This window comes from Nycticebus coucang, chromosome 14 (genome assembly GCF_027406575.1).
Source record: "Nycticebus coucang isolate mNycCou1 chromosome 14, mNycCou1.pri, whole genome shotgun sequence".
Taxonomy (NCBI): Eukaryota; Metazoa; Chordata; class Mammalia; order Primates; family Lorisidae; genus Nycticebus; species Nycticebus coucang.
In genome coordinates, this window is record NC_069793.1 from 68,978,813 (window position 1) to 68,996,099 (window position 17,287).

Consider the following 17,287-nt stretch of genomic DNA (forward strand, 5'->3'; position numbering starts at 1 on the left):
GAAGTGGGGGGGGGTAATGTTTTTTGTTTTTCTCCTGTGTGGGAACATGGGAATGCAGAGTAAGTGATTCCCTCTAACACTAATAATGGCTAACATTTAGTGAGCACCTGTGTACCAAGTGCTATTTTAAATGCTCTGCATCTTTCATCTCTTTGAAACCTTACTAATTGGCCTTTCATAGGAGAAGCTGATACATAGAAAGAACAGAAAGGTTTGTCAACTAGGTAGGAGACAGAAAAGGAAATAAAAAGGAAAACAAATGGTAAACAGAAACATGTGGTGTGCGGTAGCAATAAGTCCAAATATTGTGATGTGCAATCAAAATACTTGTAAATGGATATCATATCAATGTTTGGAATATTTCATAAAAACATTTAAAAATGCTAAAGGCAACAGGCTTTGAGAACAGGGCTGAATTTCAAGAACATGTGTTCCATACAGAACAGAAAAGTTACACTTGTGAAGCACTGACAGAGCATGTTTTAAAGAAACTTTTAAATATGACTTAAATTTTTGTTGACCGATTTTTGTTTTTTTACATTAACCGTGACCAGAAACACTACTCCCTGTGTCTACGTTCTCTTAAAGTGTCTTCAGTCATGATGGGTCTAAAAGCTGAAATTATTTATTTGCTCAGAATCTTTCCCTGTTTCTCTATCTGCTTCTTAAAAGGCTTTCCTCATTCTTGTTGAGGTTCACAGAGCTATATTCATAGTAAACTTCTTACCTGTATACAACAATGGATCAATAGTTCATTCTCACTCCAGGATTGTGTTTGGAAACTATTTCATACATTGAAAAACTTTGACTGAAATATACGCTGTGGATTTTAATCCTTTAGGAGTGATTTGGTTTTTTAACTTTATGGAGTAAAATTGTATTTATTTGGCATGCAAATGTGTCAGTGTTAAGATTTAACACTGTTAAATCTTCAAGTGAATAATAATAGACAAGGTAATTGAGTAAGTTATGATAGCAGTTCTTTTTTTAGTTATAAAAGTGACTCATGATTCTGTTTTCTATCAAATATCAAACAAATATTACAAGCCTATTATTAAAGTAGGATATAAATTTTTTTTTTTTTTTTTTGTAGAGACAGAGTCTCACTGTACCGCCCTCGGGTAGAGTGCCGTGGCGTCACACGGCTCACAGCAACCTCTTTACTCTTGGGCTTACGCGATTCTCTTGCCTCAGCCTCCCGAGCAGCTGGGACTACAGGCGCCCGCCACAACGCCCGGCTATTTTTTAGTTGCAGTTTGGCCAGAGCTGGGTTTGAACCCGGCACCCTCGGCGTATGGGGCTGGCGCCCTACTCACTGAGCCACAGGCGCCGCCCGGATATAAATATTTTTAAGATACAGATTAACAAACATGTATTTTTTTCATTGAGAAGATAAGATAGCATATATTTCAGATCTCCAGTTTACATATAGGTTTACTTTGAAAATTGTTTTTGATGTTAGTTGTTTGGGTCCTGTAGATAATACAGGTGAAGTATAAAAGAACCTTAAATACTTTGAAGAGTATTTAAGGAAGAGGTTTTAATGTTTCGGATTGTGGAGAAGCAAAGTGGAACACTTCAAAAAACACTTGCAGTTGGGGTGGATGGAGGTTGGTGAATAAGGCTAGGTGGCCTGGAGAGGTAGGTTTAACTGCTGGGATGGCAGCTGGGGTAGGATGGTAAACAAAAGATTGGAAGCTGGAAACCTTTCAGATCCCAGGACAGGATTTTGCCTTTAATATATGCATGTAGATTATCTTTGCCTAAATTTCCTTTTGGTAACCAGTGTTTTTTGGGGGGGAGGCCCAGGGGGACTGTTGACAGCTACTTTGGGTGAATGCAAGCTCCTAGTGGTTTGGAATATGGGTTTTGGAGTCAGATTGATGTGAACTTAATGTAGACACCGCTAGAAACTACTATTCCAATAAATGGAAACTACTCCTTGGGCTGTAAACTTCATGGTAACAGGAATTACACCTTTTATGCTTACCAATGTATTAACATTGTATACCTAGCATGGAGCTTGGTATGTAGTAGGTGCTTGACGAAATTTTGTTGATGAATATAGGTCAGTGCTTGCTCTGTTTCAGATTATCATAGCAATAATTGAGACTAAAAATCTTGAGGAGATAGTATTTTTCCCATCCGACTTTACCCAGCCTAAAATTTTGGTATTTATTTTTATGTAACTCAGACTGGCATAATAACTATTGCACTAATGACAAAGTGAAAAATACATTAGACTAGTAATTTGTTTCTCAGGTTAAAAACTATAGTGGCAGTATCTTTAGAGTCCAGTAGATGGCAATACTATCTCATGTTAACCAGGAAAAAATAGAGCAATAGAATCCAGGTCAAAAAATCAAATCTTTTTGAATGAAAGAAACTCTCAGGAGATTGAAATAGCAATTTGGTGATGAACTTTACAAAATCAGCTATGTAACTTGATCATCTCAAGTACAGAGTTAGCCTGAGATTGAAAATTTAGGGATAGAAGCAAGTTTCAGTATCTGTTTTCAGAGCCTGTACAAGTGAAATTTTCTTCTTCTTTTTCAAGTCATGGTACTTTTGGAAAGTAGAAAATCTGAATTCTCATCTCCAGATTTGTTCTGGTACTGTTTCTTTCTTTCTTTTTTTTTTTGAGACAGAGCCTCAAGCTATCGCCCTGGGTAGAGGGCCGTGGCATTACAGCTCACAGCAACCTCCAACTCCTGGGCTTAAGCAATTCTCCTGCCTCTGCCTCCCAAGTAGCTGGGACTACAGGTGCCCACCACAACGCCCGGCTATTTTTTGGTTGCAGCCGTCGTTGTTTGGCAGGCCCGGGCTGGATTCAAACCCGCCAGTTCAGGTATATGTGGCTGGTGCCTTAGCTGCTTGAGCCACAGGTGCCGAGCCTGGTACTGTTTCTTGAGCAAATTACTTAACCTCTCCTAGTTTTAGGTTACTCATATCAAAAATAAGAAAATCTAGCCAGAGGAAGTAGCTCATGCCTGTAATACTAGCATTCTGGGAGGAATGGATTGCTTAAGGTCAGGAGTATGAGAGCAGTCTCAGCAAGAGTGAGACCCTGTCTCTATCAAAAAAATAGAAAAAAATATGTGGGCATTGTGGTGTGTACCCATAGTCTCGGCTATTTGCCTATAGCCCCAGCTACTTGTCTGTAGTACCAGCTACTCATGAGTCTGAGGCAAAAGGATCACTTGAGCCCAGAAGCTTCAGGTTGCAGTAAGCTAGGCTGATGCCATGGCACTCCGTCCTCAGACAATAGAATGAGATTCTGTCACAAACAGAAAAAAGGGAAGAAAATCCCAATTACTGGGTGGCGCCTGTGGCTCAAGGATAGGGTGCGGCCCCATATACTGGAGGTGGCAGATTCAAACCTGGCCCCTGCCAAAAACTGCAAAAAACAAACAAGCAAACAAACAAAAAAAAACCACTGAATTACTGGATAATACTACAGGGGATATTAGTTATCTCATGACCTACTGAATTTAAATTGACAAATTAGCTCCATGCTATAGATGGTAACTTAAAACATATCTATAATTACATATATGTGTATATATACGTGTACAGACTTTTATAGCTCTTTTATCTTAAGGATTTACCTATAAATAATTTCACCCAATCCTTACAATAACCTTGGAGGAAGATAGAACGACCATTATTAACATTATTTGCTTTATAAGAAAATAGAGTCATAGAGAGGTAAAGTAATTTTCACTCTGTGACTTTGTCACTTTTATACAGTGAATTGCTCCTTGTTCTTTGCCCTTAAAGCTCTTCAGGAGTACTTCTTCTTTTTTTTTTTTTTTTTTCAGTTTTTCGCCGGGGCTAGGCTTGAACCCGCCACCTCCAGCATATGGGGCTGGTGCTCTACTCCTTTGAGCCACAGGTGCCGCCTCAGGCGTACTTCTGTTAGTAGTTGTCTCAGCTTTGTAATTTTTTGGATGATACCTCTCTCTCTTTTTTGAGGGTATGAATTACATCTTTATTTTGCATCTCTAAGACCAGGCTCAGCAGGAGGCATCTGGTAAGTATACAGTAAGTACTTGTGGAATAAGGAACGGTCATGGTAACAGAATGAGTTAGTGGCAGAATCCAGATCAGCACACATCTCTCATTCTAGATGTGTACATTCTTCTTTATACTATATCCCCTGTGAAAGGTGATGGGTAGATCATTTCATCATTTAATTTCTTTTTGAGGTTTCTGCCATCATTTAATTTCATTAACTGTGATCATGCAATGTTAGCAATAGCTTCTTTAACTTATAGCAACTCAGGCAGGCAAGTACTAGTATTTTTATTTAGTTAACTTTGTAGAACTGAGAAATTAAAAAAAATGGCTATTTCCTGTTGCTAGTTGTATTAATGGATACTAACTTGTTTCTAAAGCATGTCCCACACGGCATACAAGCAGAACACTCAGAACAGGGATTAAGTGTCCCAAGTACAGCCTATATTTTAACAACAGAGAGCTGGATATAGTACAATTTGTGTCCAGTCTTTCAGTATAGTATCAAGGAAAAGTTGGAAAATCATAAAAATAGCTAATTCCTATGTGTATTCTGTTCAGTTTTCCTTTACTTTCAACCCCCCCCCCCATTACAATATAGAAGAAACAAAGATTGGAGAAATCCTCAGGGGCTATTTGTAATAGCTGCTTGCTTTATTATATAGTATGTCTAAATATCTGAGCCCAGTTTAAAAAAAGGGTAAAATTTTGTTTCTGAACAATTTTGAAGTGGTATGATTGCCTAGAACAGCGGTTCTCAACCTGTGGGTCATGACCCCTTTGTAACAATGAAAATACATGGTGACATTAGGAAGGTTGAGTAACACTGGCCTAGAATATATTACACCAGGTGGGTACAGAACTTTTAATGGCTTCCACTGTTAAGTTTTCATTTACTGAGTGTTTACTACGTGTCAGACACAATACCAGATACTTTACTTGTTTTTATTTTATCTGTGTAATAAGCACGAAGTAGTTATCATCCTTATTTTATGAGTGAAGTATCCTAGAAAGAAACTTTAAATTACTGACTCAAGGTCATGTAGGTAGTAGGTAGCAGATCCATGATTTAAGCCCAGAGCTGACTCATTGAAGAGTTGATTTTTTTTTTTTTTTTTTTTTTTAGACAGCGTCTCAGTTTGTTGCCCTTGGTAGAGTGCTGTGGCATCATACCTCACAGCAACCTCAAACTCCTGGGCTTAGGCGATTCTCTTGCCTCAGCTGCCTAAGTAATTGGGACTACAGGTGCCTACCACAACGCCAGGCTATTTTTAGAGATGGGGTCTCGCTCTTGCTCAGGCTAGTCTCGAACCTTTGAGCTCAGGCAATCCACCCACCTTGGCTCCCAGAGTGCTAGGATTACAGATGTGAGCTACCGCACCATACCTTCTTTCCCCCCCTATTTTTTCTTTTGTGACAGAGTTTCACTTTGTAGCCCCTGGTAGAGTACCCTGGCATCATAGCTCTCAGCAAACTCAGACTCTTGGGCTCAAATGATTATCTTGCCTCAGCCTCCCAGGTAGCTGGGACTATAGATGCCCACCACAATGCCCAGCTATTTCTAGAGATGGGGTCTCTCTCTAGTTCAGGCTGGTCTTGAACTCCTGAGCTAAGGCCATCTGCTTGCCTCGCCCTCCCAGAGTGCTGGAATTACAGATGTGACCCACTGCGCCCAGCCTTCTTTTCCCTTTTTTAAGAGACAGGGTCTTGCTCTGTTGCTCAGGCTGGAGTGCAGTGGCGTGATCATAGCTCTCTGTAACCTCAATTTCTAGGCTCAAGCTGTCTTGTCTCAGCCTCCTAAATAGTTAGGATTATAGGTACATACTACTATGCTTGACTAATTTTTATTTTTTTTAAGTATTTATTTATGTATTTATTTATTTTTGAGACAGAGTCTCACTTTGTTGCCCTTGGTAGAGTGCTGTGGTGTTCTAACTCAAATTACTGGGCTCAAGTGATCCTTTTGTCTCAGCCTCTGGAGCAGCTGAGACTACAGGCTCTTGCTACAATGCCCAGCTATTTTTAGAGACAGAATCTCACTCTTGATCAGGCTGGTCTTGAACTCCTGAGCTCAGGCGATCCACTCGCCTCGTCTTCTCAGAGTGCTAGGATTACAGGCATGAGCTACCGTGCCAGCTTTAATTTTGTTTTTAAATTTGTTTAGAAGTGAGGTCTTGCTAAGTGGTCTGGGCTAGTATCAGACTCCTTTCCTTAAGCAATCCTTTTGCCTTGGACTTCCAGCCTGTGGCATGTTCTCCTAAGCACTATGTTACATGGATAGCGTCTTTATACCTATCCTCCCACTTCATCTACCATGTCAGAGTACCAAGGGTCTACCTTTACATTTAACTAGAAATGTCAACTAGCTGTACACTGTGAGAATCAAATGAGAGAGTACATGGGCAAGTGCTTTGAGCAGTATAAAGTGCTTTATTCTACAGACTGGGTAGTTATTACTGTAGAGTGGGCAGGCAGTGCCCACGAGGCCACGAACCCACTGAAGCCCACAAAAGTTCTACATATTAGTCATTGTATTTGGCTTCTTGCTGAGTCTTTTCCCCCTCCTTTCTCTTGGATCAAATTAACTTTTGACAGATGTTTGGAAAATCATCTTAGCCTGTAATTTGTCTTTATAAATCCTGCTGCAGTGTGGTCCCCATTCTCTCTCTTCATTGAAGCCAGAGAATAATCTGGGAAAATGCCATGTTTCCTGTTATGAATTTGGAGGATCTCGTCTTCTTAGCACAAGTTTTGAGCTTTTGAGAATTTTAATACTGGAAAATTCAAAGCCAAATGTGGTTCTTCATATTGCTGTTTTAGATTCTTGGAGAAGTAAACAGAAACAGAGCTCCACACTCACCCTCACCGGGGATTCAAGGAGCTTTAACATTTTGAAAACTTGTTTTTACTGTTCTTTTTCAGATTTGTAATGAGGGCATTTTGACAGCCCCCATCCCCCAAAGTCAATTTCAATTTAAACTGTTCTACAAAACTGGGAATCCTTTCTCTCCCATACCTTCCTCTGTGTCTCAAACCTCCTATTAATGCTGGTAAACCTGCTAACCCTGTTGCCTTCTCTTCCTTCTCCCACTTCTCTCTTCTCACAGTTACAGTCATTTGTTTATACATCCTGTCTTCCTATTAGAACATATGCTTCTTTAGGGCTGAGATTATGCCTTACTCACTTTTATAGCCTAAGGATTTAGCATAGACTTTGCTGAGTGCTAATGGATGGCTACTTTAGCAGGGTCCCTTTCAGTCCTCCTGTCGTGGAGTAGCATTTAAGACGCTTAGTGTACTTCATAATTGAGTGTGGGACTGTGGTTGTGATCATTTTCTGAGAATAGTGTAAAACATTGAAGTGTGAACAATAAACTCTTCATCCATGTAGATTTGAGTTAAAAATAATGAATTTTAGTTTCAGAATCTGTATACTTTTGCTTAGTAACACCGTTCTTACTTCTCACTGCTTCATACTGTTTTAAGGAAGAGGAATAACATTCTCTGTTTTCTTAAACCTTGGGCTAGATCTGAGGGAATTTACCTATTTACCTTAGGTACAGTGTCTCAGAAGAGGTCTCACCTTCACTCAACAACTCAGCGTCTGGGCTTCATCAGATCTCAGAGCCAAGGAATGTCCAAGGCTTGGTGATGCTTAACGGAGAGACTTGCACAATTTTACTCAGTTTAAACTTGGCTGATACTTAAAAAAATGTATTAATGTCCAAATGAACATATACATAGGGGAACACAGGCTGTCTATTGATTCATCAGGTAGCTATTTTAGAAGTAGTCATACAAATACATGCTGTTTTTTAAAAATATACTCACTGTGTGTGAAAATGTGATCAGGTAGTAGGATGAGCTATTATTTTTTTCTTTGCTCATCATGATTTTTTATTTTACCTAACTATGTAGAAGGCCTTCTTTCAAAGCTCACTTGTGGCTTTAAGAATAATGTGAAACGCTGGAGGTCCTGTGGGAGAAAAAGCTATCAGTGGCAACCTTAAGCTATTCTCCACATTCTGTTTTTTTTTCTTTCTCATTAATGCATTTTATTTGGATGATTCAGATCCCACCCAAATAATCTGCATCTCCTTGCTAGACTTTCATATATCCAGACGTGTCAGATTGCTTAGATGTTTCAGAGACACTGTACCTTACATGGCCCAAACTGAGCTTAGTTCCCCTTCCCCTCTCGCAAAACTTCCTCCTGTTGTGTTCCGTAAGGGAGAGGTTACTTTCTGATGGCAGAACAGAGTCATTCTTTAAGTCCTTCCTCTAGGTTTGAATCACTAATCATGGTGGCTGCTAAATATTCACTTCTTTCCTGGGTTGACATTGCAGACATATTTATTTTTATAAAATGTTGATTGTATTCCTCCTTTATTCAAGTCATGCCAGGGAATATTCGCTCTCAGTAATTAATGGCTTAAAAGGTTTTGCTGTTCTTTATTTGTAAACATCCCATCTTTAATACTTTCTTATGCTAAAATTTGTCCATGCCAGTTATAGCTTAGACCCCATTTCCATTGGAAGGTTTTCGGTGACATGGTCCTTAAGTCCTGTTTAGATATCCCCGTTGCACTTTGCATTACATTTTCCTCATCATTGACCCTTGTCTTATATTCTGATTGCCGGTTTGCTCATCTATTTTTAATTGTGTGAGGAGAGCAGGGGCAGTGTCTATCTATGTTACCAGTTTCTCCATAGTGCTTACCACTGTTTCTGGCATATAGTAATAATTTAGTAAATATGTGTTGAATGAATGAATAAAGCTTCTATAACAACACATCATTAGAAGTTCTGTTGGAATATGCTACTTGGTTATAGCTTGTTACTCAAAATTCTAATTCTCTGTGTCTCAGTGGTTTCTGAGCATTTCTGCATAGACACCTGTCATTTCCCAATTCTTATATATGGTAAATGGAACTCCTTTTCTCTCCAGGCTTATTTTCCTTTCCAATTTTCTTTATTAACTATTTTCTCATTTATCCAGGCCTCAAATCTATAGTTTGGATTTCTTTCTTTTATCCATTCTATTCAGTCAGTCGCTAGACTCATTTGAGTCTTTCTTTGAATTAACGCTGGTGTCCATGGCTACTTTTCTGTCTCCATTTTTCTAACCCAAGCTCTGGATTACTGCAGTGGTTTCCTGGCAGGTCTATGGACTCTAATCTCTTTGTGTCCACTCTGTCTTACCTTGCCTGATTAACCTTGCTAAAGCATACTCTCATTTTTTATCCTTTGTGTAAAGGTTGTGTAGAGTGTCATTGTCTGCTACCCGTGTCCACATCTCTGACCTGATGTCCTTCTCTTCATCTCCCAAATTCAGTCAGTTGTATTGTACTTTTGATTCTACCTCTGCTTTTATTTCTCCTTCTCTCCCTTTCTCCCTCTCCTTCTCTCTCCCTGTCTTCCCTCTCTCCCTCCTTTTTTTCTTTCTATTTTTTTTTTTTTTTGAGATAGTCTTTTTATTGCCCGTTGGTAGCGTGCTGTGGCATTATAGCCCTCAGCAGCCTCAAACTCTTGCGCTTAAGTGATCTTCTTGCCTCAGCCTCCCAAGTAGCAGGGACTACAGGCCCCTGCCATAATGCCCGGCTATTTTTTAGAGATGGCATCTTGCTTTGGCTCAGGCTGGTCTGGAACTCCTGAGCTCAAGCAGTCCATCTGCCTGGGCCTCCCCGAGTGCTGGAATTACAGGCGAGAGTCAAGGCTGCCATCCCCTCCCTGCTTTCTTCCTCTTTCCCCTTCCTGCCTCTCTCTGCCCTTCCCTTTCCTCTCACTTCTCTGTTGTTTTTCATTGCCATTGCTGTTAGTGTATTTGAGCTCTCATTATATCTCGTATGTGGGGATTTTTATGATAGCCTTCTAACTGGTATTTGTACATTCTTCACTCTCCAGTTCATCACTTTTGTTAATACTGGAGTAATGATCCTAAAGTGCAGCTCTGATCATTACACTGTCAAGAAACTTTCATGACTCCTTATTGCCAATAACTTGTCTTCATTTTTTAACATGGTATTTAAGGCTTTCTGTGTTCTACCCTCCCAACCTACTTATTCAGCTGTATCTCCCACTACTTCCCTCTCCAGGGTTCCAAATAATTTCTACATCACTGAAGCTAAACCAATTGGAGGATTATTTAATTTTCTCTGAATGCAGCTTGTGTTTTCTCTCAGTCATGCTTTGGCTAATGGTGCTCGGTCTGTGTGGGACTTTCCTTCACTGTCATTCAGCTTTTTAGTACTACTTAATCCGTCCCAAATAATGCCACCCTGCAGCCTTTGATGTTCCTGCTTCTCTGCTAGATGTAATCTTTACCGCATTAGAACTTCTGTAGGTTTTTTTTTTATTTTTGAGACAGAGTCTTGCTCTGTCATACCAGACAGAGTGTAGTGGTATCATAGCTTACTAGTGCTACCTCAAACTCCTGGGCTCAAGTGATTCTCCTGCCTCAGCCTCCATGATGCCCAGCTGATTTTTTTATTTTAGTAGAGTTAGGATCTTGCTCTTGTTCAGTCTGGTCTTGAACTCCTGAGCTCAAGCCTCCCAGAGTGCTAGGATTACAGGCATGAGTCACCATGCTCCACTTTTTTTTTTTTTTAACCCTTTCTTACGTACCTTTTGTGTTATTTACTTCACTTGGAACCATAAATGGGTTGTGTACTTTATGTAGATGGTTAGTAGCAGTTGCCCAACACTATCTGTGTTTTAGGTGTTCAGTAAACAATTAAATAAATAAGTATATAGGTGGTGCTGTTAGATTCATAATCAGTTATCCTATCAATTGGATTATTTCTGTGATACCTTTTATAGTTTTAATGAAGTTAGAAACAGTCTTGTAGCTGCTAGAAACTCCCAAAATGTATAGTAATATGTCTTAAAAGGTTACTCATCCAGTGAGCTAGTACAGGGATAAGTAAACCACGGTCTATGTAGTTTGTATGGCCCACAGTTAAGAATGGTTTTTACATTTTTTAATAATTTGAAAGAAGAAAAACAAAGAACAGTGTGTGACAGAGATGACATGTGGCCTATAAAGCCTGAAATATTTATTATCTGGCCCTTTACAGAAAAAGTTTTTGCTGACCACTGATACAGAAATACACCTGATTTGCCTGTAATTACTCATGCTCAGAAATTATCTGTTTCCCTGAACAGTTTAATAGGCACTTATCCAGACCAGTGACTATTCCCTTCCTTGAAAAAGAATTTTTAGGCCTGGCTTCAGAAGAATTTTGAGTAACATGTAAATCTCTTCTGGGCTCTTTGGCACTTGGCAGTATCTCATGCAGATAACCAGATACAAATGAGTTGCTGCTTTCCATTATAATCCTTTGTTAGAGGTCCGTCAGGATTGAACATCTGGTGAAGTTAGATGTCATTCAGAACAAGGCTCTTAGCATATTTGAAGAATGTTAATTGCTAAGTGATGGCTGAAACAGAAGAGCTTAATGTCCTTAAATTGCCTTAAATGTACATGGACTCAGAATTTTGGAATTGGAAAAGGTCTCAGAGATCATCAAGTATAACACAGTTCTTAAGAACCTGAGCTATGGAGCCAGACTGCATGGCTCTTCTGCTTAATCCTCTCTGTGTCTCAGTTTCCTCACCTTTAAAGTGGGGATGATAATAGTACCCATTTAACAGGGTCGTGTGAGTATTACATGTGTTAACATTGAACATTAACCTTTGGTTAACATTGACATGTAAAACATAAGATTATGACGCACTGTAAATGCTCGTAAACGTTATTCTTGTTTGTATTGCTGTCATTATTATTGTTTTTGTTAGTAGCAGTCTCATCTCATTTTATAGTTAAAGAAGCTAAGGCCTAGAAGAGTTAAATAATTTTCCTCACTTTTATGATAGGCAGAGTGGATTAAATCCCAGGATCTTGGCTTTTGGTTGGAATTTGGTTGGTGTTGCTTTTAGTTGTATGTTAGTGGGTGTGGGAGAATTTTTAATAGAAAAAATATTTGGCAGCATTTTGCATAAAATATTTGGCAGCTTTTTGCATAAAGTAAGTAGAACATCATTAATCATTTTCCCTCAGAGTCTTAAATCTATTTATACATGTAGTGTCTTTTATTATTTGGATATTGTTGCTGAATTATAGCACTGTCTGTCCTCTTTTTCTTCATTTGTTCTCGAATAGATAGATTATCCATCTCTTTTTTGTTAATTGAGGTGAAATTCACATAACATAAATTAACCATTTTGGAGCATACAATACAGTGGCCTTAGGTACATTCACAGTGTTGTACAACTACCACCTCTACCAAGCTGTAAAATATTGTAATCATTCCACAAGAAAACTTTGTACCCATTTAAGCAGTCATTCTCCATTTTATTGTCCCCAGCAAACCTCTGGCAAACATCAGTCTACTTTCTATCTCTATGGCTTTACCTATTTTGGGTATCTCAAATAAATGGAATCAGTAGGTGTGCAATCTTTTTTTCTGGCGTCTTTCACTTAAACTAGTATTTTTTTTAACCTAATGTTTTTGTAGTGCATCCACATGTCACATGTATTAATACTTCCTTCCTTGATTTTAGGGCTGAGTAATGTTCCAGTGTGTCTGTGTGTCTCCGTGTGTTTGTGAGTCTGTGCATGTATGTGTATATATATACATACATATACACACACACCAAAAAAACACACAAAACACACTGCATTTGGTTTATCTATTCATCTGTTGATGGACATTGGATTGTATCTATCTTCTGACTGCTGTGAATACTGCTGCTATGACATCTTGTATACAAGGATTTGTTTGAGTGGTTGTTATCAGTTCTTTTGAGTGTGTACCCAGAATTGGAATTTCTGGGCCATATTATAATTCTATGTTTAACTTTTTGAGAAGTTGCTAAACTTTATTTTATATTGGCTGACCATTTTACATTCCTTACAGCAATGTATAAAGGTTCTAATTTTTCTACATTCTCACCAAGGCTTATTTTTTATTTGTTGTTGATACTATGTTTTATTGTTGCCATCTTACTGGGTATGGAGTAGTATTTCATTGTGCTTTTAATTTGCATTTCTCTAATGACTAAAGATGTTGATCACCTTTTTATGTGCTTCTTGGCTATTATATATCTTTTTTTGAGAAATGTCTCTTCAAGCCCTTTACCCATTTTTAAATTCAGTCTTTTGTCTTTTTATTATTGAATTGTGAGAGTTCTTTATATATTCTGAATATTAGACTTGTATCAGAGATACAGTTTGTAAATATTATCTCCCATTCTGTGTATTGCTTTTCCACTGTCTTTATAGTGTTCTTTGATGTGCAGAAGTTGTTAATTTTGTTACTAATGCTTTTGGTAGCATCCGTAAGAATCCATTGGTGAATCAAAGGTCATGTAGATTTATTGTTGTGTTTCTTCTAATAGTTTCATAGTTTTTTAGCTTTATAATCTTTGATTCATTTTGGAATAATTTTTATATGTGGTGTTAGGGACAGATCTAACTTCATTCCTTTGCATTTGGCTGTTCAGTGGTTTCAATACAAGGTGTTGATAAGGCTATTATTTCCCCATTGAATAGTCTTGGCACTTTTGTAGACAATCGGTTGGTTGTAGATACATCAGTTTATTTATGGGTTTTCAATTCTATTTTATTGATCTTTATGTCAGTGCCATCCTGTTCTGATGGCTTTTACTTCATAGTAAGTTTTAAAATCAGGAAATGGGAATCTTTCAACTTTCTTCTCTTTTTTTCAATATTATTTTGGTTATTTGTTGATCCCTTGTAATTCCATAGAAATTTGAGAATCTGCTTTTCCAATTATTTCTTTCTTTCTTTTTTTTTTCTTGAGACAGAATTTTAAGCTTTTGCCCTGAGTCACAGCTCACAGCAACCTCAAACTCTTGGGCTTAAGCGATTCTCTTGCCTCAGTCTCCCAAGCACCTGGGACTACAGACTCCCACCACAATGCCTGGCTATTTTATTTGTTGCAGTTGTCGTTGTTTTGTAGCTGGCCCAGGCTGGGTTCGAACCCACCACCCTTGGTGTATGTGGCCAGCGCCCTGCCTACTGAGCTATGGTTGCTGCCCGCTTTTCCATTTCTGTAAAAAAGGCTTTTGGAATTTTGTTAGCGATCACATTGAATTTGTAGATTGCTTTGGGTATTGTTGCCATGTTGACAGTATTAAGTCTTTTAATCTATGAACATGAGATATCATTTTACTTATTGTTGTCTAATTTGGATGCTCTTTATTTTTCTTGCCTAATTATTCAGCTAAAACTTAAAGTACAATGTTGATTAGAAGTGGTCAGAGCAGTCACTTTTGTCTTATTCTTGATCTTAGGAAGAGTATGATGTTAGCTGTGGGTGAAGGTTTTTTGTAGATACCCTTTATCAGGTCTAGGAAGTTCCCTTCCCTAGTTTGTTGAATGTTTTCATCTTGCAAGGGCATTGGGCTTTATCAAATGCTCTTTGTGCATGAATTGAGATGATCATTTGTTTTGTGGTACATTACATTGTTTGATTTTTGTATATTGAATCTCCATTGCATACCTTGGATAAATCCTACTTGTTCATGGTATATACTTTTCCTTTTTTTTTTTAAGAGACAGAGTCTTATTTTGTCACCCTCGGTAGAATGCTGTGGCATCATAGCTCACAGCAACCTCCAGCTCTTGGGCTTAGGCGATTCTCTTGCCTCAGCTTCCCGAGTAGCTGGGACTACAGGTGTCCACCACAATGCCCAGCTATTTTTTGTAGCAGTTTGGCTGAGGCTGGGTTTGAACCTGCCACCCTTGGTATATGGGGCTGGCACCCTACTCAGTGAGCTATAGGCAGCACTCCTGATGTATACTTTTTCTAAAAAAATTATATTTCATTATGATACATTTAATATACATTTACCATCTTAACCGCTTTAAGTATACAGTGTAATGGTATTAAGTATATTAACATTGTTTTGCAACCATTGCCACTATCTATGCTTTTTATCTTTTTAAACTTTTCATCTTTCAGAACTGTAATTCTTTATATACTAAATAATAATTCCTCATTGTCTCCTCACCCAGCCCCTGGCAGTCACCCTTCTGCTTCTATGAAAAGTACTGTAGGTAGTCAAAGGACAAATACTGTTCACTTCCCCTTACAGTACCTTATATAAGTTGAATTGAACAGTATTTGTCCTTTGACTAGCTTATTTCATTTAACATAATGTCCTCAAAGTTCAACCATGTTGTAGCATGTTCCAGAAATTCTTTTCTATTGAAGGCTGAATAATATTCCTCTGCTTGAGTATACCATATTTTGTTGATTCATTCATTTGTTTATAGATACTTGGATTATTTCCATCCTTTGTCTATTATGAATAATGCTACTGTGAATATATACAAATATTCCTTCCAATCCTTGCTTTCAATTCTTTGGTGTGTACCTTGAAATGGTTGTCATATCATATGGTATTTTTTTTTTTTTTTTGCCATGCTGTTAGGTTAGTTTGACTGATTTTGTATCTATATTCATAAAGAATATATTGGTGTATAGTTTTCTGGTGGTGTTTTTGTCTGGCTTTGGTATCTGAATAATACTGTTTTCATAGAATGAACTAAAAAGTGTTTCCTTACATCTGTTTTGAAGACTTGGAGAAGGACTGGCATTATTCTGATTATTTACTTTTTCATCTTTTTATAGTAATTGGTAAGACTTCATCAGTGATATCACCTGGTTCTGGACTTTTGTTTTTGTTGGGAGTTTTGTCATTACTGATTCAGCTTCTATCTATTATGGGTCTGTTCAGATTTTCTATTTCTTTTTTAGGCATTTTTAATATTTTGTGTATCATTTTATATGATTTGTTGGCATACAATTATTCTTAATATTCTTCCATCATCTTTTTTATTTCAGTGAGGTTGGTAATAATGTTCACACTTTCACTTCTGATTTTAGTGATTTGAATATTCTTTCTTTTTCCATTTGTCAGTCTAGCTTAAGGTTTGTCAATGTTGATCTTTTAAAGAATTAATTTTTGTTTTTGGCGATTTTCTCTGTTTTTGTGTTCCCTATTTCTCAGACCTCTGCTCCACATTGGGTGTCCGATCTGCGGCTCCTGGGCTGCACACAGATTATTTGAGGCCTGTTGTGCTTATCTGTGGTGTCTGATGTTGTGAAAAGTATGCACAGATCTTTGTTTTTCTGCTCAGTAGCTTTTGTTAGTGTTTGTATATTTAATGTGTGGCCCAAGACAACTCTTGTTCTGTTAGTGTGCAGCAGAAAAGAAAAAGGGTTGGAGACCCCTGCTTCCTTCCTTCTTGCTTTGGGTTTAGCTTTCTCTTTTTAATTCCTTAAGGTGGAAGGTTAATTTATTTCTTTGAGTTCTTTAATGTAGGAGTTTACAGCTGTAAATTTCCCCCTGAGCATTTTTTCACTACATCCCTTAAGTTTTAGTATGGTTAGTTTTTCTTTCTTTCTTTTTTTTTTAAATTTATTTATTTTTATTGTTAAATCATAGCTGTGTACATTAGTGCAATCAAGGGGTACAATGTGCAGGTTTCATATACAATCTGAAGTATTCTCATCAAACTGTTCAACATAGCCTTCATGGCATTTTCTTAGTTACTGTATGTAGACATTTGTATTCTGCATTTAGTAAGTTTCGCCTGTACCCATTCTAAGATGCACCGTAATGAGGCCCCACCCATACTCTCCCTCCACCAATACCTCCCCCCTCCCTTCCCCTTCCTTGGCCCTTTCCCCATAGTCTTGTGCTATAGTTGGGTTATAGCCTTCATGTGAAAGCTATAATTTAGCTTCATAGCAGAGCTGAGTACATTGGATACTTTTTCTTCCATTCTTGAGATACTTTGCTAAAAAGAATATGTTCCAGCTCCATCCATGTAAACATGAAAGAGGTAAATTCTCCATCTTTCTTTAAGGCTGCATAATATTCCATGGTATACAGGTACCACAATTTGCTAGTCCATTCATGGGTCCATGGACACTTGGGCTTCTTCCATGACTTAGCAATTATGAATTAGGCTGCAGTAAACATTCTGGTACAAATATCTTTGTTATATTGTGACTTTTGGACTTCTGGGTATAAACCTAGTAAAGGAATTATAGGATCGAATGGCAGGTCTATTTTTAGGTCTCTGAGTATTCTTCAAACATCCTTCCAGAAGGAACGTATTAGTGTGCATTCCCACCAGCAGTGTAGAAGTGTGCCCTTTTCTCCACATCCATGCCAACATCTCTGGTTTTGGGATTTTGTTATGTGGGCTACTCTTACTGGGGTTAGGTGATAT

At 38.0% G+C, this 17,287-nt stretch overlaps 1 protein-coding gene across 2 annotated transcripts in view; it reads left to right on the forward strand.

The window, feature by feature from the left end:
- UVRAG (UV radiation resistance associated) overlaps window positions 1-17,287 on the forward strand; it is a 381,997-nt gene that overhangs the window by 84,068 nt on the left and 280,642 nt on the right. The gene's annotated exons all lie outside the window — the stretch shown is intronic.